At 39.4% G+C, this 18013-nt stretch overlaps 1 protein-coding gene and 1 long non-coding RNA gene across 2 annotated transcripts in view; one reads left to right on the top strand and one right to left on the bottom strand.

Annotated features, from left to right (window-relative positions):
- LOC122217279 (CUB and sushi domain-containing protein 1-like) overlaps positions 1 to 18013 on the top strand; it is a 634007-nt gene that overhangs the window by 512799 nt on the left and 103195 nt on the right. The window lies entirely within an intron of this gene.
- Positions 1765 to 5196, bottom strand: LOC122217320. Its single transcript, XR_006201403.1, has 3 exons — positions 5119 to 5196; positions 3900 to 3966; positions 1765 to 1843 (listed from the first exon to the last, which is right to left on the bottom strand). It is a non-coding gene; the product is annotated as an uncharacterized LOC122217320 (long non-coding RNA).

Here is an 18013-nt window from a genome sequence, read left to right as displayed (position 1 = left end):
ACCGACTGAGCAAGCCAGGCGTCTCTCCATCATATTGTTTTAATAGAACACATTTGTAGGACTTGGATCTCAGAACTGGCTGAGGGACTATGACAGCACAGAAGGGAAGACCATGCATTAGAGAACAGATTCCCAGGGCTTACCTTGTGACATTCATTCACTTACTGTCAGCTCTGAAATCTGTGCCTCTGAAACCTGCCTGTTGTTCACGTGGCTTAGAGCTTACCCAGAAGCAGAACACATGCCTGTCATCCAGGGTTTGAAAAGTCAATAAATATAGGTGCCTGGGGGGGCTCAGTCAGTTAAGCCTCCGACTTTGGCTCAGGTTTATGGGTTCAAGCCCTGCATCAGGCTCTGTGCTGACAGCTCAGAGCCTGGACTGCTTTGGATTCTGTGTCTCCCTCTCTCTCTGCCTCTCCCCTGCTTGCACTCTGTGTCTCTCTGTCTCTCACTCAAAAATAAATAAACAATATATATATTTTTTAAGTCAATAAATCGGGACGCTTGGCTGGCCTAGTTGATGGAGGATGTGACTCTTTATCTCAGGGTTGGGAGTTTGAGCCCCACATCAGATGTAGAAATTACTTAAGATCTTTAAAAAAATCAAAAAATAATGTAAGACATCAAAGGTAAAATTGTAAAATTAAAAGAGTTTGTGATACAATGTGAAAAGAAAAAGGAATTTTGATTACAGGGCTTAGATGCTCACTGGGAAATTAAAAAATAATACTTTATTTTTTATTTTTTTAGCATTTATTTTTGAGAGAGATACTTTATCTTTATCATCAGGATGAATTTAAATGGAGGCAACTGATAAAAATGTTAGTTTTAAATATTTGCTTCTTTATTCATTTTTATCCCTTATAATCCAAACTGTTCCACTGTCGTCCGATGCTGCCTCCATCAAATAGGAATTATTTCAAATGGAATATGAAACACTAACATAACACATTTTAACGAAAAATAGGGCTAATCTTTCCTGATAATTACCTTTTCTTTTTACAATCCCTGTTTTGACGGTAAACTTAATTTCATTATTAAACAAAAAGCATAACTTTTGATGTCATTTCTATTCTTCATGGGTCCCTTTAGCATTAGAACCCTGCCATCCTTTTCTCACTGTGTCTGAGTTAGCTTGGAAGGCTAGCCTAAATGTCAGTAACTTGCATTATTTTCATTAGAGCTAGACCATCTATCTTTTACAGTTTCTTATAACTAGCCAGAGAAGAGACATCATGGAGAATTCATTAAAGAGGGCTCTATCCAGAAAGGATTAGACTAATGCTATCAGGTAGAAAAAAATGTACAACCTATTATGACATCTCTTATGGACTGGCTATTTTCTGTTTGACTTTTTCAAAATTCTCTCAAAATAAGTGGAAACTATGACATGTCAGAGCCCAGAAAGGCAACTAATTATAATCACGGCGTAATGTAAAAATATCACCACCTATTGGCTTATCATTATAGTCTTATTAATTCTTTTTTTTCTTTTTTAACTTTTTTTTCAACGTTTTTTTTTTTTTTTTAATTTATTTTTGGGACAGAGAGAGACAGAGCATGAACGGGGGAGGGGCAGAGAGAGAGGGAGACACAGAATCGGAAACAGGCTCCAGGCTCCGAGCCATCAGCCCAGAGCCTGACGCGGGGCTCGAACTCACGGACCAGACCGCGAGATCGTGACCTGGCTGAAGTCGGACGCTTAACCGACTGCGCCACCCAGGCGCCCCTCATTAATTCTTGACTTATGGGAAGAGTCTGAATGTTGGTTTTGATCCATGTTCTGATCCAGGACTTCACGAGACAGTGGGGCTGTGACCACTCTCTTTCTTAGGTCTCTCCTCTGTGAAACAAATGAGAAACCATGAGTCAAGGCCAGCACTCACCGAACTTTGGTGTAAGGGTACCTTTATAATCTTAAACTTTATTGAGTCCTGCCAAGTGACAGTGAGGAAACTCTGGAAACTCTCTCTCTCTCTTTCTCTCACACACACACACACACACTCATGACGGTAGCCATGGGAATGATGGTGACCTAAGGGACACATGCTCCCTGGAATCACGCTGTACATCCATGAGAAAACAGGACTGAAGAGAAGCAAATACCAGCTCATGCTTTATAAGGAACTACACCGGACCTGACTAACAGTATTGCAGGTGGTATCTTCTCAAACCCTGGAATTTAAAGGGATTTTAAAGCAGCGCCTGGGTGGCTCAGTTGGTTAAGCATCAGACTCTTGATTTTAGCTCAGGTCATGACCTCACAGTTGTGAGGTCAAGCCCAGTGTTGGGCTCCATGTTGAGTATGGATCATGCTTAAAATTCTCTTTCCCTCTGCCCCACTTGGGCCATCTCTCTCTCTCTCTCTCTCTCTCTCTCTCTCAAAAAAAAGTTGGGGGGATGATTTCAAGTATACTACTGAGAGTCACTTAAGATCATGTTTATGGTTGCTCTAAGTTTTAACCAATTATATGTTATTTCAAGTGATTTTATGTTATTTATGTTACCCAACAATGTATAAGTAGGCATCTTCATTCTGCCTCAGCCATAAACATTTTATGAAAACCAGCAGATCAAGATATCAATAGGATCTGGTGGCCAGAAAGCAAATTTCCATGTGTCTCTGATTTTTTTTTTCTAATTGTAATTTGAAAAGTACTATTCAATAGCTCATGTCTATATTTCTGACTATTTTTTGCATTCACGTAGATTGTGTGCCTATTTAACCTATGAGCCGTCCTCATTAGATTAAACAAAAAGTATGCTAATCTCTAATTACAGGTATATTACATAAAATTGGTCCTTGACTCTGTTTTGATTACTGTCATGAACTAGTTCCTCTTTGTACTCTAAGAAAGTCATGGTTAGTGAGATAACCCAATGAGACGAGGATAGTATTATCCTGTGCCATAAGCCAAATATTTGGATTTCTTTGTCATTTATTACCAAGAAGATCTTCAAACTATTGCTGGTACCAACTGAATTGTTCCCTCAGCATTTCAACCATCAAAACTCATTTCTTCATATTTAATATTTATTTCTAATCTCCAGAATAGTTTTAAGTGTCTCAAGTTTTCATTTTATGTTTGGCCACTTTTGTTAAGGTATGTTTACTTTGTCCCTGATGTTTTCCTTCTTCCTGCCTTTATCTTCTTACCTTATCTATAATCTTTATTATAACAATATCAGTCTTCCTCTATTATTAACGGATCATCTCATATAAACCTGAAAGATACACTTAGGTATTATTTCCATTGCTTTATATAAGGAAACAGAAGCTAGAAAATGCTAAGTTGGTCATGTTTCCATGACCAGAAAATAGAAAAATCAAGATTTTATTCCAGTTCCCTGGACAACTACTTTGACAATTTTTCTTATCAAAAATAGCTATCTTTGGAGCTCCTGAGTGGCTCTGTCGGTGGAGCATCTGACTTTGGCTCAGGTCATGATCTCACAGTTCATGGGTTCGAGCCCCACATCGGGGTCTGTGCTGATGGGTCAGAACCTGGAGCCTGCTTCAGATTCTCTCTCTCTCTCTCTCTCTCTCTCTCTCTCTCTCTCTCTCTCTCTGTCCCTCCTCTGTTTATGCTCTATCTCTGAAAATAAATAAAGCATTAAAAAAGTTTAAAAATAGCTATCGTTACATGTAATACTGATCATAAGGGTGATTTATATTTCGATGAAATTATACAAGAAATATTTTCTACCAAATTCTAAGACATAGTCCATGCTATTTAACTGTATGGCCTATTGCACTTAATATACAGTGATGCAGCATCTTTTTATACATTTCTTCCTACTCTGCAATGGCGATTTTAGAGTTTTCTTCTCTGCATTCCTAGCACAGTGCTTGGCACAGAGAATGCACAAATCGCCACTAATTCATGGCTTCCTTATACCTGCATGGGTAGGAGTGACAGGGAAAGATGAACACCGTCCACAGGGCAGGCCATCCCTCTGCGTCAGCTGATGTGGAGAAAGAAAAATAAAGTCAGTTGGCTCAATGACAACATTTACCTAGATTCACGTTAGAAACATGCCGCCCAAGTGAGGGTTTCTTCAGTGAGTTACAGGAAGTGTCCCATACACCAGTAAGCCTGCATTATCTCATCTCACTGCAGTATGAACTTAGCTTTTGAAGTGAAGCACTTTCTGTCAAAATCTTTTTAATCATACTGTTTGACATTCACCACATTCTGCAGTTTTAGTGACCAGGGGTAATGACTCTACCTTCGTAGAATAGAAAGAATCCGTCCGTTTCCCCCTATGTTCCCATTGTACATATATAGATATATAGATTTATATCTATTCAGCTGTCTGTCTCTCTGTGTATCTATGTATCTATCCACTTATCTACCTATTTATCTAATTTGTCTATGAATTATTTCTTATACTCATCCACAGTTTGTGCCTTTCTGGACCAAGCCTACAGAGCAGCAACACTTCCTTTGGCTAACATTTTGATTCAAAAGTGGTGATACATGAATACGGAAGGTCCAAGTCTAGCTGGATGCTCACCGGTTTGTCATGAGTTATAAGAATAAAATATTTATTTAGCTTAGGGATGAATGCCAACAACTTTTCTAGAATAAATTATAAGCCATTGATAATACATGCTGCAGTGCATAGGGTCTTACTGATTGCTGCCTTTGCATTTTAGAATCATATCCTAAAGTGGAGAAATGCATAAAATGTATTAAACTACCCAGGCTTCTGTTGAAAGTGAAAATGAATGGGGCGCCTGCGTGGCTCTATTGGTTAAACGTCTGACTCTTGATTTCTGCTCTTCTTGTTCCTCCAGTTTCTGGGTTCAAGCCCCACATCGGGCTCTGTGCTGATACCACAGAGCCTGCTTGGGATTCTCTCTCTCCTTCTCTCTTTGCCCCTCCCCTGCTCTCTCTCTCTCTCAAAAACGAACGAACAAACAAACATACACACATGTAAAAGAAAGTGAAAATGAATGGCATTTTGCTATTGGCATAATAGTTTCTGTGGCTAGACATCAGTTTTAGGCAGTATACTGAAAACTAAGCATGAAGATCAGATCTATTCTTTGAGAAATACAAGAAAAAAAAGTCACTTATGGTTTCCTTAGCATCTCACCCAATCTGATTTTACCTTCAAAGAACGGACATTGCCTTGGATGAGATTTTCATAATCCAGTAGTTCTAGATGTCAGAACGTCATACTGCTTCCCTAAAAAAGAAATCCATGACAGATTTCAACTCCATCAACAAGTAGGCAGTGGACGATTTGTAGAAATGCCCTTAACCCTCAAAACAGACTTTGGGAATCTATATGTGATGTATCACCTGCTTCTGATGAATCTATAATGCGGTGCTTCCTGCTTTTTATGCCATCAAGGTGAGATTCTTATTGAAATTATTACAATTATTACAATTGTGTAATAATTTATTCTTTTTTTTTTTTTTTACAACTGCATTGCCAGTTTAGATTCCGTGTTTTGGTTTTCTGCTTGTTTGTTTGTTTGTTTTGCAAGAGGTGCAGTAGGTGAAAAGGTCTATCTTACCTCTCATTTTACTTTTCATCTCCCCAAAGAGCTGGGTATAAAATTGTAGTTATTATCATGTGTGAAACTGATCATTAAAGGGTGTATACAATTCTTCCAGCTTATGAGGCATCCACCCCCCACAGTTTAAACAAAGAAGAAACAAATCAACATGAAAAATAATGACGCGTGAATATCCACAATTGGCCGTAAACATTTTCTAAAGATCCTTGGCTTAATTGTGCATTCAGCCTCAGAGAGTGAGGAGGCACAGGGAGGCAGCTTGCATAGGGAAGGCTTAATGAATGTGGTCAGAATATTCTCTCAAAGGAAAAGTACGACTTACCAGTGGAAATGAAGTCATGATCAGACATCACAGCAAAAGAAGCTCTTAAATCCAGCCCCTTTATGACCTATAGTTTGATCATTCCACACTCAACTGTACAAAATTCCACCTGCTTGCATTAGTACACTTTTATCTCACTTCTGGCGTTTTTGGTAAGCTATACCCCCCCCCCCATTTGTCTGGAATGGACATCCCTATTACTACCTTTAAATGGGTAATCACCAGTTCTCTTTTCTAAATGCCATTTAGAAATCATCCTTTAGGGGCATTAAAAATCTCCCAAGGATTAGAACAAGCCAGTAGCTCCATGGCCAAGGGAATCATTGACACTTGATTTTTACAGCAGGTAGACCCTCTTCAGACCAAAGTATGATGTCTTCTTCTCTACAAATTACACCTGAGGTCCACAAAGACTGGGTGATTAGTTCTTGTATGCATGGTCTGTCACTGTATCTACTACAGAATGTGAACACTTCTTTCTAAGTTAAATTATATAGAATGGTATATGCCATATGCATATATATATATATAAATATATTCTATGCTATTAATATTTATAATAGAGATTACAGGTATGTGTGTGTATATGTATGTGTGTCTCTATATAGATATAGGTAGATATCCATACAAGTCCTGGTTTGAGTTGATATTTCTATCTACTGATCTTTGTAAATGAAGGTAGATTTCATTACAAGGAAAAGAATACCCCATAAGCTGTCCTGGTTTGAACTGGTAAATGGAACTCTCATTTATCTTACCCCCTACCTCTCCCTCCCCTAAATCCCACTAAAATTAAAGTAATGGCCATGAAAGATTATCTTTTTAAAAGTCACAAATCTACAGGACCAAAAAAAGAAGGGGGGGGGAGGGGAGGGGCACAATACAATTTGACAGGTTAGAAAACAAGGGCAAAGGCAGTTGATCTGGAGGACCCAGGAAAGTTGACTGTTGTTCCAGTGGTTGACAAAGCCATGAAGCAAACTGATTTGCTTCAGGGAACTGTCAAATGCTCAGGAATTGGCACAACCAGAACCTTCTGAAGGTGACGATGATGGTGAGGCACAATGAAAGAGATGATTAAAAAAAAAAAAACAATTCAGAAGGAATTAGAACCTACCCCCATCGCCTACTGTGGGCAGGTGGATGACCAACCGTCCTGCATCTTAGAAGGCTGAAGGTTTTATTCTTCAGTGAAGGTAAAACAGAGGGTCTGCAGAATAGAAAAGTCAGGCAAATTTGAGGATTGTACCAGAATAAAAATAGGGAAATGGAAGTATAAGTGAATGTAGATATCCCTGGCTCTCCTAGTTTAAGGCTTATACCCTTGAGCAGGAGAGACTGTGGCCGACTCGAAAAAAAAGAACCAAAGAGAAGGTACTGGGGATTCCTCAGTGAATATGAGCAGACTGCCAAGGAAATCCTCAGACAGGAAGACAAGATCTCCACTAGGCAGGGAACAGAGCAACTGTGAAGAACCTGGAGATGTGCGGAAGATGAGCTGAGCCCTTGAGTGTGCGTCTGAATCAGTACGGGAAAACCCTGCTTTCCAGGCCCCACCTCCAGACCTCAATCCAGGAGGTCCTGAGGGTAGCCCGGAAAAGTGCATCTTTACCCACTTCCCCAGGTATGCTCATGCTGTTGGGCCTGGGGTCCCACTTTGACAACAACTAGTGGACCCACCCATAAGGCCATGTTCCGTAATCCAAGTGTTGAAGGATGAGAGGTATTGATTATCTCCAGGAGAAAGAGTTGTATGTTTGTTTGTATGGATGTTGGTTTTTCAGAGCAAAATGAGCCGCCTCCAGGAATCTGAAGTATTTGATGGATGATAAACAAACACTAAAAATCTAATAAGGAGAGGGAAGAAAACAAAATGCACAAGTCTCAGAGGACCCATGCCACATAAATTGATGGATGAGAGCAAAAAGGAACATTTCTGTCTCCATGCTGCACCTGTGAGGCACACAGCATGCTCCCTCCAGCATGACCATCAAGCCAGGAGCCCTCCCTCATCCAGCAGGCCCCGTGGGGTGTACTGAGAAATCCACACTGTCCTTTGCTCTGTTTCCAGCTCGTTCCGGGTGGTATCAGGCAAGATCTGGCCATATGCGCTAGTGCCCAAGCACCAGAAGCTCCACCAGGGTCTAGACCATGACCTTGCATGTTTGCCCAAAGGGCCCACATGAGAATTCTAATGAAGACACCCCAGGGTGTCTCTTCACCTCTTCATAAATGTTCTCCATATACCTGAACAGACAGTGGCCATCGGAGTTGGGTTTGACTGGCCTGGTCTCTTCTCCATCTTGGGGAAAGAATTAATTAATTTATTCCCCCCTCCCTTTTTGATATGGGGAAAAATCTGTATGTAAATGAGGGAAATTGTTTTGTTTTGACCCCGGCTAAATAAAGGATGCGTGTGGAATCATATTTTAAATTGATAACACGCTAATTTGACCCTCTGGGGTCCCGCCAGTCCACCCCACCGGTTCTGCCGCTCCCGTCCAATTTCACTGTGTTTTGCTATTACTTCCCTACAGGCACGATTTACAGCAACATCTATCACATCACATCTTACAAGAAATGCTTTTCACTTCTTTTTTCCCCTTTATTCACAGTTGTTTTATGTTTGTGAGTATGTGTGTTACGTATCTCGCTCTACGATAGCATGCAGAACAAAAAACATAAGATCATGTAATATTTTAGTTATTAATTGCCACTATAAATTAGAAAGTTTCCTTTGAGATTATGAAAGTCTTTATTTTCAAGGTTCACATACAATCCAGTGATGTATATTTTTTGTTGAATGATAATTGCCATACGATATTCTATTAGTTTAAGGTGTACCACATAGTGATTCTACATTTAGATTCATTACAAAATGATCACCACAGGGTCTAGTCACCATCTGTCACCACACAAAGTTATAACGTTATTCCCTATATTCCCTAGGCTGTGTATTACATGCCCACTACTTACTTGTCTTCCAACTAGAAGTTTGTGCTTCTTAATGCCCTTCACCTATTTCACCTGCCCCAAGCACTCCCCGCCACTTGCTCTGGTAATTAACATTTTGTTTCCTGTATCTATGTGTCTGCTTCTGTTTTGTTTATTTTTTGTTTTGATTTTACTTTCCATATATAAATGAAATCACATGGTATTTGTCTGACTTATTTAGCACAATAACCCTCTAGGTCCATCCATGTTATCACAAATGGCAACATTTCATTCTTTTTTATCACTCAGTAATATTCCATTATACATATATTATATTTTAATGTAATATATATTATAACATATTACAATTATACATTATATATATATATATATATATATCTGCCACCTCTTTTTTATCCATTCATCTATTGATAGACACTTGAGTTGCTTTTAAAACTTGGCTATTGTAAATAAAGCTGTAATAAACATAGGGGTGCATATATCTTTCTGAATTAGTGTTTTATTGTCTTTGAATAAATTACCAGAAGCGGAAATTCAGGATTGTTGAGTAGTTCTATTTTTATATATTTGAGGAGCCTCCATACTGTTTTCCACAGTGGCTGCACCAGTTGGCATTCCCACCAACAGTGCGTGAGGGTTTCCTTTTTTCCATATTCTCACCAACATGTTATTTCTTATTTTTTTAATAATAGCCTTTCTGACCAGTGAGAGGTGATAGCTCATTGTGGATTTCTTTTGAATATCCTTGATGATTAGACATGTTGAGTGAGTATTTTTTAATATTAAAAGTGCTCATGGTACTATAGTTTCTCATTTGAACTTAATTTTCTGTTGTATTATATGTCTCTGCCTTACATGTTCAGCATTAGTAAATAAATACAGGACATACAAGCATAAACATTAAATCCTAATGATCAATGACATTACTTTTTTTAATGTGGTAAAACCATAGAAATTAAAATCGTGTTTCCCACTTTGACAGTGTTAATGTACATTTCCAATATTAATCGTAAAGGAAACAAATTTCCTGTACCTCCTAAAACAGTTAAACTTCACTGCCTTAACCAAAGTAATATTGAATATTAGAGACAAAGTATATCTGAGGAGATATAAATCTAACAAAATATGTATTACACTTGGAGGAGTATTGGATATTACAAGAGTAATGGACTGATGGTCACCATGTCTTTCCTTTCTTCTTTTCTTCGTTTTCCTTTCCTTTCCTTTCCTTTCCTTTCCTTTCCTTTCCTTTCTTTTCCTTCCCTTTCCTTTCCTTTTCCCTTCCCTTCCCTTCTCTTCCCTTCCCTTCCCTTGCCTTGCCTTGCCCTGCCTTGCCTTGCCTTGCCTTGCCTTCCCTTCCCTTCTTCTCCCCCTCCCTTCCTTTCCTATTCTTGAATCTGAATCTTACTGATGCTGTTCACTGGGATGCATCTGCTTCCGGTATTAACCTGTAACAGTATCTGTGAAACATTTATTAATTTAACATATTTAAAATCTACAATCTCTCCCAGATTTACAGTGTGTTTCTGTGATTAACTCTGAACTCAGCTCTAAGGAGTGCCTTTCTACACGTTGCAAAGTGAGGAATGCATTTCTGCGTGGATTGTTTGTGTGCCCTTTATCTTTCTACGTGTGCACGGGTGGATCATGTTTCTATTTCTAATCTCAGTAGTATTACCAGTGCAGTAATTACATACAGAAACATTCCTTCTCTGCGATTTCTCAAGACTCATAACTCAGCGACAATTACTACTCCTTGATAATTACATTTCTGTAGTTGTAGCCACAGCCCAGGTGCATGTGGTGCTAGAATTTCCTACAGACCCATGTCTTTAATAAGGTTTACAGCTCTCCGGTTCCTTAGGAATTGCTTTCTTTCTTTGGACCATGTTTCTATTCTCTTTGAACTCGGTTACAGGGGTGGGAGAAGCTTCACTTGTGTGGGTATTTCATGAGGTAACTCTACCTACACTTAATGTTCACCAAAGGGCCACCTTTTATGGCAAGTCCTGGATTGTGCCACACAGCCTCGCCCAGCCACAGCCATGAAGGTCTCAGCCTTCGCTGCCTCCCCAAGAAGTGTGGTGATAAGTGGCTCATTAGTCCTATCTAAGCAGTCGGGCCCCAAATTGTGTGAGCCTTGCCGTGTCAGCAGAATTTGGGGATGGAACAGGACAGTTAACCAACCCTGGAAACCTGACTGCTGGTTTCTGGTTCTATCTGAGATGGTCGACTTAGTCTCCCTGCCTCGGTTTCTTCGTTTTTACACTGTAACTATAGCTAGCTACTTTGGGTTTGTTTTGAGTATCCAGTATGATAACTTAGGTGCACATCCTGGTGAGTTGTATGTCTAAATTAGTAGTAATTCGTCCTTTGTCTTCTTGGCTTAAAAATCCCATACTGCTTGGTCATTGGAGCATTCTCGTGACCTGTAAATCTATAAATATCTGGATGTCAACAAAAGGAGAGATTAAAGCAAGTCCCTATGGAGTTACCACAAATGTAATCAAGCATGACTTTCTGGAAAATGACTGAAGTAGCAGAATTGCTCCACAGGTATTCCTGATGTCCTATATTATAAAATATTCTGTCTATGTCTATCATTTGTTTATACATCTTTATACAATTATTTTAAAGGAACATTAGGACCCACAATGAAGGAGATGCTCCTACATTTTAGATTGTCATTAATGATTTTAAAAATCATTATTTTTAGTAGATCACCATATATCAATATTATTAGACAACATCTTGAAGTCACTAATCCTTTGATATAAGCTCAGGCAGTGTGATTCACAATTTTGCAATCGGAGGCTCTCTTCATAGTTTAAATTCTTTGGGCGGCCAGAATATTCCAGAGAGATCAAAGTGGATTTTTCTGCAAGGCTAAAGTTAATTCCTATGTAAAAAATTAAATTAAAAATAAGAGATGACTGGAGTTTTACAGTTTTATAACCACATTTTTATTCAAATAGATGCAGTCTTGTACTTGCTGCCATTTAATTCTAGACTGAAGTGCGTCAGAATGACAAAAACACTCTTCTACTTTGTCAGTGGAAAAATTTGTCGTAGATTCCTCCAGCGTTTCCATTTCTATTTGTTTTTCATTAGATATTTATGCATATGATTTGGTTCCGTTGTAAAAAAAGATACTAGATTGAATACATTTTAGATGATTGCTTCAGTTCTATTAACACGTCTGTCATGGTTGTAATTACTTATTATATACTGAGTGTAGCTACAACGAAACATAGCACAGAGACATTTGACCCATGTGGTGGGCCTGTAGGTTTTTGTCATTAAGAAGACGTGAACACACAGACCCCGGTAAGGAATGAAACTCTACTATGTTCCTGGGCCATTAAGCTCGTGTATTTAAAACATAAACAAACAAAAAGTTTACATTTCACCTATAACGTTTTCTACGACAACTCATAGAAGGTGCTATTATTATACACGTTTGGGGACAAGCAAGGATAGACAGCCTTAATGAAACTACAAGCCATTTGAAAGTTTCGTGTTCACCAGCCCCGGGACCCTCTGTGGCCAGATGTTACTAAATACACTCATTTGGAAATAATTGGTGTCTCTTTTCTTCCTTTTCCATCTCTGTGAGGAGTTAGTGGGCAGTGCTGAGACTAAATGAGGAAGATGAGTAAGAACCAACAGCCTGGATAAACCCCTGCTACATGTGAGGTCAATGTATCAGCAGTGGTTGAGTGGTGAATATGTTGAATTTTTTAATAAGTGTTCTATAATTAAGGAATAATTAAAATTGAAATAACACGGAAGTATCTAGAATCAAAGTGAAAGCTCCCCTTTATCCAAAACCCTCTCTACTTATAATCATTGTCACTGTTTTTGTGGAAACATTTCTTTGTTTACACGCATAAACAAACAGATGGGGAATATTTTTAATCATAAGTTGCATTATAGGATGCTGTATTAATTCATTCAGGCTGCTATAACAGAATACAGTAAACAGATGGTTTAAACAACAGACGTTTATTTTTTCAAGGTTCTAGAGGCTGGAGGTCCAAGACCAGAGTCCTGGCAGCCCTGGTTTTTGGTGAGGCCCTCTTCTGGCGTGTGGACAGGGCTTTCTTGCCATGTTTTCATATGACAGAGAGAGGGACCTACTTGGTCTCTTTCTCTTCTTCCAAGAGCACTAATCCCACCAGGGAGGCTCTACCCTCAGGACCTCATGTAAACGTAATACCTCTCAAAGGCCCTACCTCCAAATACCATCACTTTGAAAGTTAGGTCTTCAGCATATGAATTTGGGGCAGACACAAAACTTCAATCCACAACAGATGTATATTATCCTGTGACCTGATTTGTCTAAAAATGTGGGGTGTTTTTTTATACTTATTTTGAGAAAGAGAGAAACGTGTGTGCATGCAAGCAAGCAGAGCAGGGGCAGAGACAGACAGAAACAGAGAGAGAGAGAGAGAGAGAGAGAGAGATTGAGATTGAGAGAGAATCCAGCACAGTGCAGAGCCTGATGCAGGGCCTGAACTCAGGACTGTAAAACCATGACCTGAGCTGAAACTAAGAGTCTCTCAGATGCTTAACTGACTGAGCCACCCAGGCGTCCCTCATGTGACCTGATTTTTAACTGAAACACAGTTTTCATGTTTTAATGTATAGTAGACCAACCTCTTCAAAATTTTCGCTTAGTATTCCCTGATGTGAATGTACCTAACTTTAAGTAAAAATTTCTCTGTGGACACAGAGATGTAGGTTGTATCCAGTTTCCTTCTATTTTTAAGAATGTTACAGTGGCTGTCCATCCACCCATATTCATGAACCGTTCTTTGAATATGAGATTTTCTTAAGGGTGTTTTCTGGAAGTTTGATTACTGGAACAAAATATATGTTCCAATTCTAATTTTCCAAGTTACCCCCAATTGCTGGTGTAAATCCACCAATACAGCACCATATTGTTGAACCAAGAATATGCAAACGACTGTTTCTCCATAATTCAGCACACAGAACACACCAGATCACATATAATTTGGCCAATCATATGGCCAATGTGCTACCCCTAAGTTACTGTTTTCCTGATTACTAAAGGGGTATAGCAAATCTGTTTGACCCAACATATTTCTCCTATGTCTTGTCCTATTACTATCTTTTGCCTATTTTTTTTATTGGGTTCTGACATCTTGGATCTTTGGGAACATTTTTTTCTCTAGTTATAAGTAAATTTACTCAATTATATTTTGAGATTTTTTTTTCTTTTGCCACAGCCTAGCCTGTTTCTAAATGAATATTTGGCATTTGTAGATACTCTTTCCAAAATGTTATCTGATGTTATGTATGGACTGAATGTTCGTGTTCCCCCAAAATTTACATGTTGAGATCCTAACCCTCCACCCAAAATGATGTTAAGAGGTGTTAGGAGCTGGGACCTTTGGGGAGAGGTAATTAGGTCATGAGAGTAGAGTCTTCACGCATGGGATTAGTGCCTTTGTGAAATTGACCCCAGAGAGATTCTTCACCCCTTCTGCCATGAGAAGACATAGTGAGGTGATGGAGGTCTGTAATCCTCACCTGAACCTGACCATGCTAATTACCTGATCTCAGACTTCTTAACCTCCAGAACTGTGCAAAACAATGTGTCACCCAGTCTGTGGTATTTTGTGATAGGAGCCCCAAAGGACCAAGTCACCTGACTAGAAGAGGTCACCGTCAGACCCTGGGATGGTCTATTTGCAACCTAGAGTGTGAGGCCTTCAGCACATCAGCACACCTGTTCTCTAACTGGAAAGTCCTTTCAAAAAAACGAATCATCAGCATCATTTACTGTGACTGCTCTTAGCCATCAGAATCACTGAGTGTTATAATGGGCTGCTGAGAGAGGTGGTCAGAGGGAGATGATGTATAACCCACAGAGTGCATCATTTATTAAGACTATCATAACTCTAAAATTACAGCACGCTGCCCCTGCTGCTACTTACCCTGTGGCAAACAGGTTCAGCTGGGGATTTCCTTGTTTAGGTTTCTGGTGCTCTGAAAGATGCAAAGATAGAGAGCTCTTACAAGAGACAGTGATATCTAAAGGGGGATTCCGCTGGCAGCCAAGCAAGCTGCTTCCCACTGGTGACTTTGGATGATAGAAGTGAAAGGAAACCCCACAGCAACCTCCACGGGCCTGGTGGGATCTTCTGGAACCACCTCTGTGACAATTTAGAAGAAAAAGATTTGGATAACTAGAGGGAGTCTCTGTCCTCATCAGCCTGGATTTGTGGCAAGAGAAACAACAGCATGGTGGTAGGAAGAGGGTGAAAAAAGGCTTCAGATTTTATTCTTGTTGACTGCCAGCGATTTGAAAATTGTAAATAGAAAAACTTTTAAGCTTCAATAGGTGTTCCTAAACACAGTCACTAGATAAATAATACTATCAGCATGATTCTTAGAATTCTTGAGAGAGACTATGAATGTTATATGTCTGAAAGTAATTCACGTTCTGATTTCTGAAGCCTTATGTGCCTCCAGTAAATCATGCTGTAGGTGTGGGTTTTTATATTGTATTCATTTCCCCAAAAATGTGTGCTCAGATATAGACCCTGTAAGCCAATGTAAATGGTATAATCTAGCAAAAGTGGAATGTTCACACATTTTCTTCTGACAATTTTTACTTGTAAAAGCTGTTGTGTTTAAAGTATTGACCTATATGAGAATGTGTACCCAATTCTAACTTGTGGAGCCAGAGTCGATTTACAGATGCTTTGCTTGGGAGTTTGGAGTAGTAATTAAGTCTGCATATCACTTCCAGGTCCTCAAATGTGAAGCTCATCTTGTTCGAGATTGTGGGAGTCTGGGCAGAGGGACCTTGTTCCTGCTGAGACCCACCACATGGTGGGAATGCCGTACAGTCTGTAGGCGGAGATGCTTGTTCCTCCCAACTTTCCACCTTCACGTACCAGTAATCACTCCCTTTAGAGGAGGCTGGAAGACAGGGAAGGGCAGGAAGGGAGCAAATCCTCTTTCCTTATTCATATTTAGCCAGCAAGCTCCATCCTGCCAGCATGTTTGCTTCTGAGATGGATCCTCTGACATGTAGCCCCAGCCCTCATCATGGATGAGCCCCATGGCCATGCATGAGATGCAAAATGCAGAGACATTTGTAGACATTTATAAAACTGTGGAGATTAGGGACTCCTGGATGGCTCAGTCAGTTGAGCATCTTAGTTCTGGCTCAGATCATGATCCCAAAGTCATAGGATTGAGCCACACACCGGGCTCTGTGCTGAGCATGGAGGTTGCTTAGGATTCTCTCTCTCTCTCTCTCTCTCTCTCTCTCTCTCTCTCTCTCTGCCCCTCTCCCTGCTTGTGTTCTCTTTCTCTCTCTGTCTCTCTCTCTCTTCAAAAATAAAAACAAAATGTGGAGATTCGAAGTATCCCACTAAAGGATTCATTACTGGCTCTTGATAATTAGATAATCATCTAGACAATTAGCCATCCAGAGTTTCCATTTCCATGGTACAATATTATGACTTATGTAATTCCTCATTTTCTTTTATTTCAATGCTAGATCCCAGGGGCACCTGGGAGTGCTCAGTCTCTTTAGGATGTGGCTCTGGATTCCTGCTCAGGTCTTCATTCTCATGGTTCATGAGATTAAGCCTGTCATTGGGTTCTGCTCTGACAGCGTGGAGCCTGCTTGGGATTCTCTCTTTCTCTCTTGCTCTCTCTTTCTGTCCCACCCCCGCTCATTCTCTCTCTCCCTCTCCCCACCCCCTCAAAATGAATAAATGAACTTAGAAAAAATACTACCTCCCAAGCTAAATTGTGACTCTTTGCCTAGATTAAAGTATATTTTTATGCATTTTAAGTCTAAAGTCTTAATATAGATGAAACAACACGAGAAAAATCATATATAAAATTAAGGCGACTTGTGTTTCATTATACTTATTTCTAGTATTAAGCTTGTTTAAATGTGTCATCTCTCAATAACCTCTGCTCAAGGTCAAGGTTTTTTTTTCCAAAAATTAAATGCTTTTTTCAGTCTTCAGAATCTTCTGATAAAAGAATTTCCCCAATCTATACTACAAATAAATCAAGTAATGCAGAAATGAGACACAGCAAACAATAACACCAGCAACCTTAGAATCTTTCTGTCTGGAATTACTACATGCAAACCAAAGCAAAGCAAACATGTTTGAAAGGATCTTTGGAAGATTTTTTTTGTCGATTGCAGTCATATGTTATAAAACTGGGGTTGGAATGAGTACTTCATTCCTGCCAGATGGCTCCCAGAGATGCAACATTTGTTAGGAGCAAGTTATTCCATTTTGTAATGAGAGTCTGAGACAATTACATCTCTTAGTGCACCTGTGGCGTCTCCAGGAACCTTCTTCACAAGATGACGATACTGAGTCGTTGATGGACTGAATATTTCTACAAGTGCCTCACATTTTATCTTTTTAACATAAGTAAATAAATAAAATGCCAGCACTAAGAAAATAAATGCCTCTGGTGTCTTTAAGTAAAATAACTTAGAAGAAAAAAATTTTTGAAAGAATCTCACAGATCAAAGTGTTTAACCCTGGACCCCTGAAGCCTGGCACGGTCGGAGGCCGAGAGAGAGGAAAATGAACAAGTTGAAACGTTAGATGGCACGCCTGGCTGGCTCAGTTTGTGCAGCAAATGACTTTTGATCTCGGGGTTGTGAGCTCAAGCCCCATGCTGGGTGGAGAGATTACTTAAAAATAAAATCTTAAAAATAAATGAAATTGTTAGGCATTTTTTTTCTGTAACTTTATGTGCAGATTTGACTTTTAAGGAGCAACTACAAAGCTATCATCATTTTCAAAGAGTTTCCCGACTAGCCAAATGTTTAAAAATTAATTTTTTATGTAATGATAATGACATATGGAACGTTATATATGGAATTTATAAAAAAAATGTTTTCAAGATAGACACAAATCCGGAGCATTGTCTTACAAAAGCTGGAAGGCAAGGGCAGAGGTTTGTAAAGTCCAGATGTCTTAGAGTAATCAGCGTGCAGAAAAAGTGATCACGGTGTGAGTCTCCAAAGTTCTCCTGGCTTTTGGTAGGAGAGGTGAGTTCTCCACAGAATGAAATGGAAGAGTTATTACTATAGGCAAATTAGAGGTAGAGTCCACGAGTTTTAGGGAAATGATGGATGAATCAGTTAAAATGTATTCTGCCGTCCAATTTTGTCTTATTCTCTA

The sequence above is a fragment of the Panthera leo genome, chromosome B1, assembly GCF_018350215.1.
Source record: "Panthera leo isolate Ple1 chromosome B1, P.leo_Ple1_pat1.1, whole genome shotgun sequence".
NCBI classification, from domain to species: domain Eukaryota; kingdom Metazoa; phylum Chordata; class Mammalia; order Carnivora; family Felidae; genus Panthera; species Panthera leo.
The sequence above is the reverse complement of the archived record's forward strand: the minus strand, read 5'-3'. Positions and strand labels throughout refer to the sequence as shown.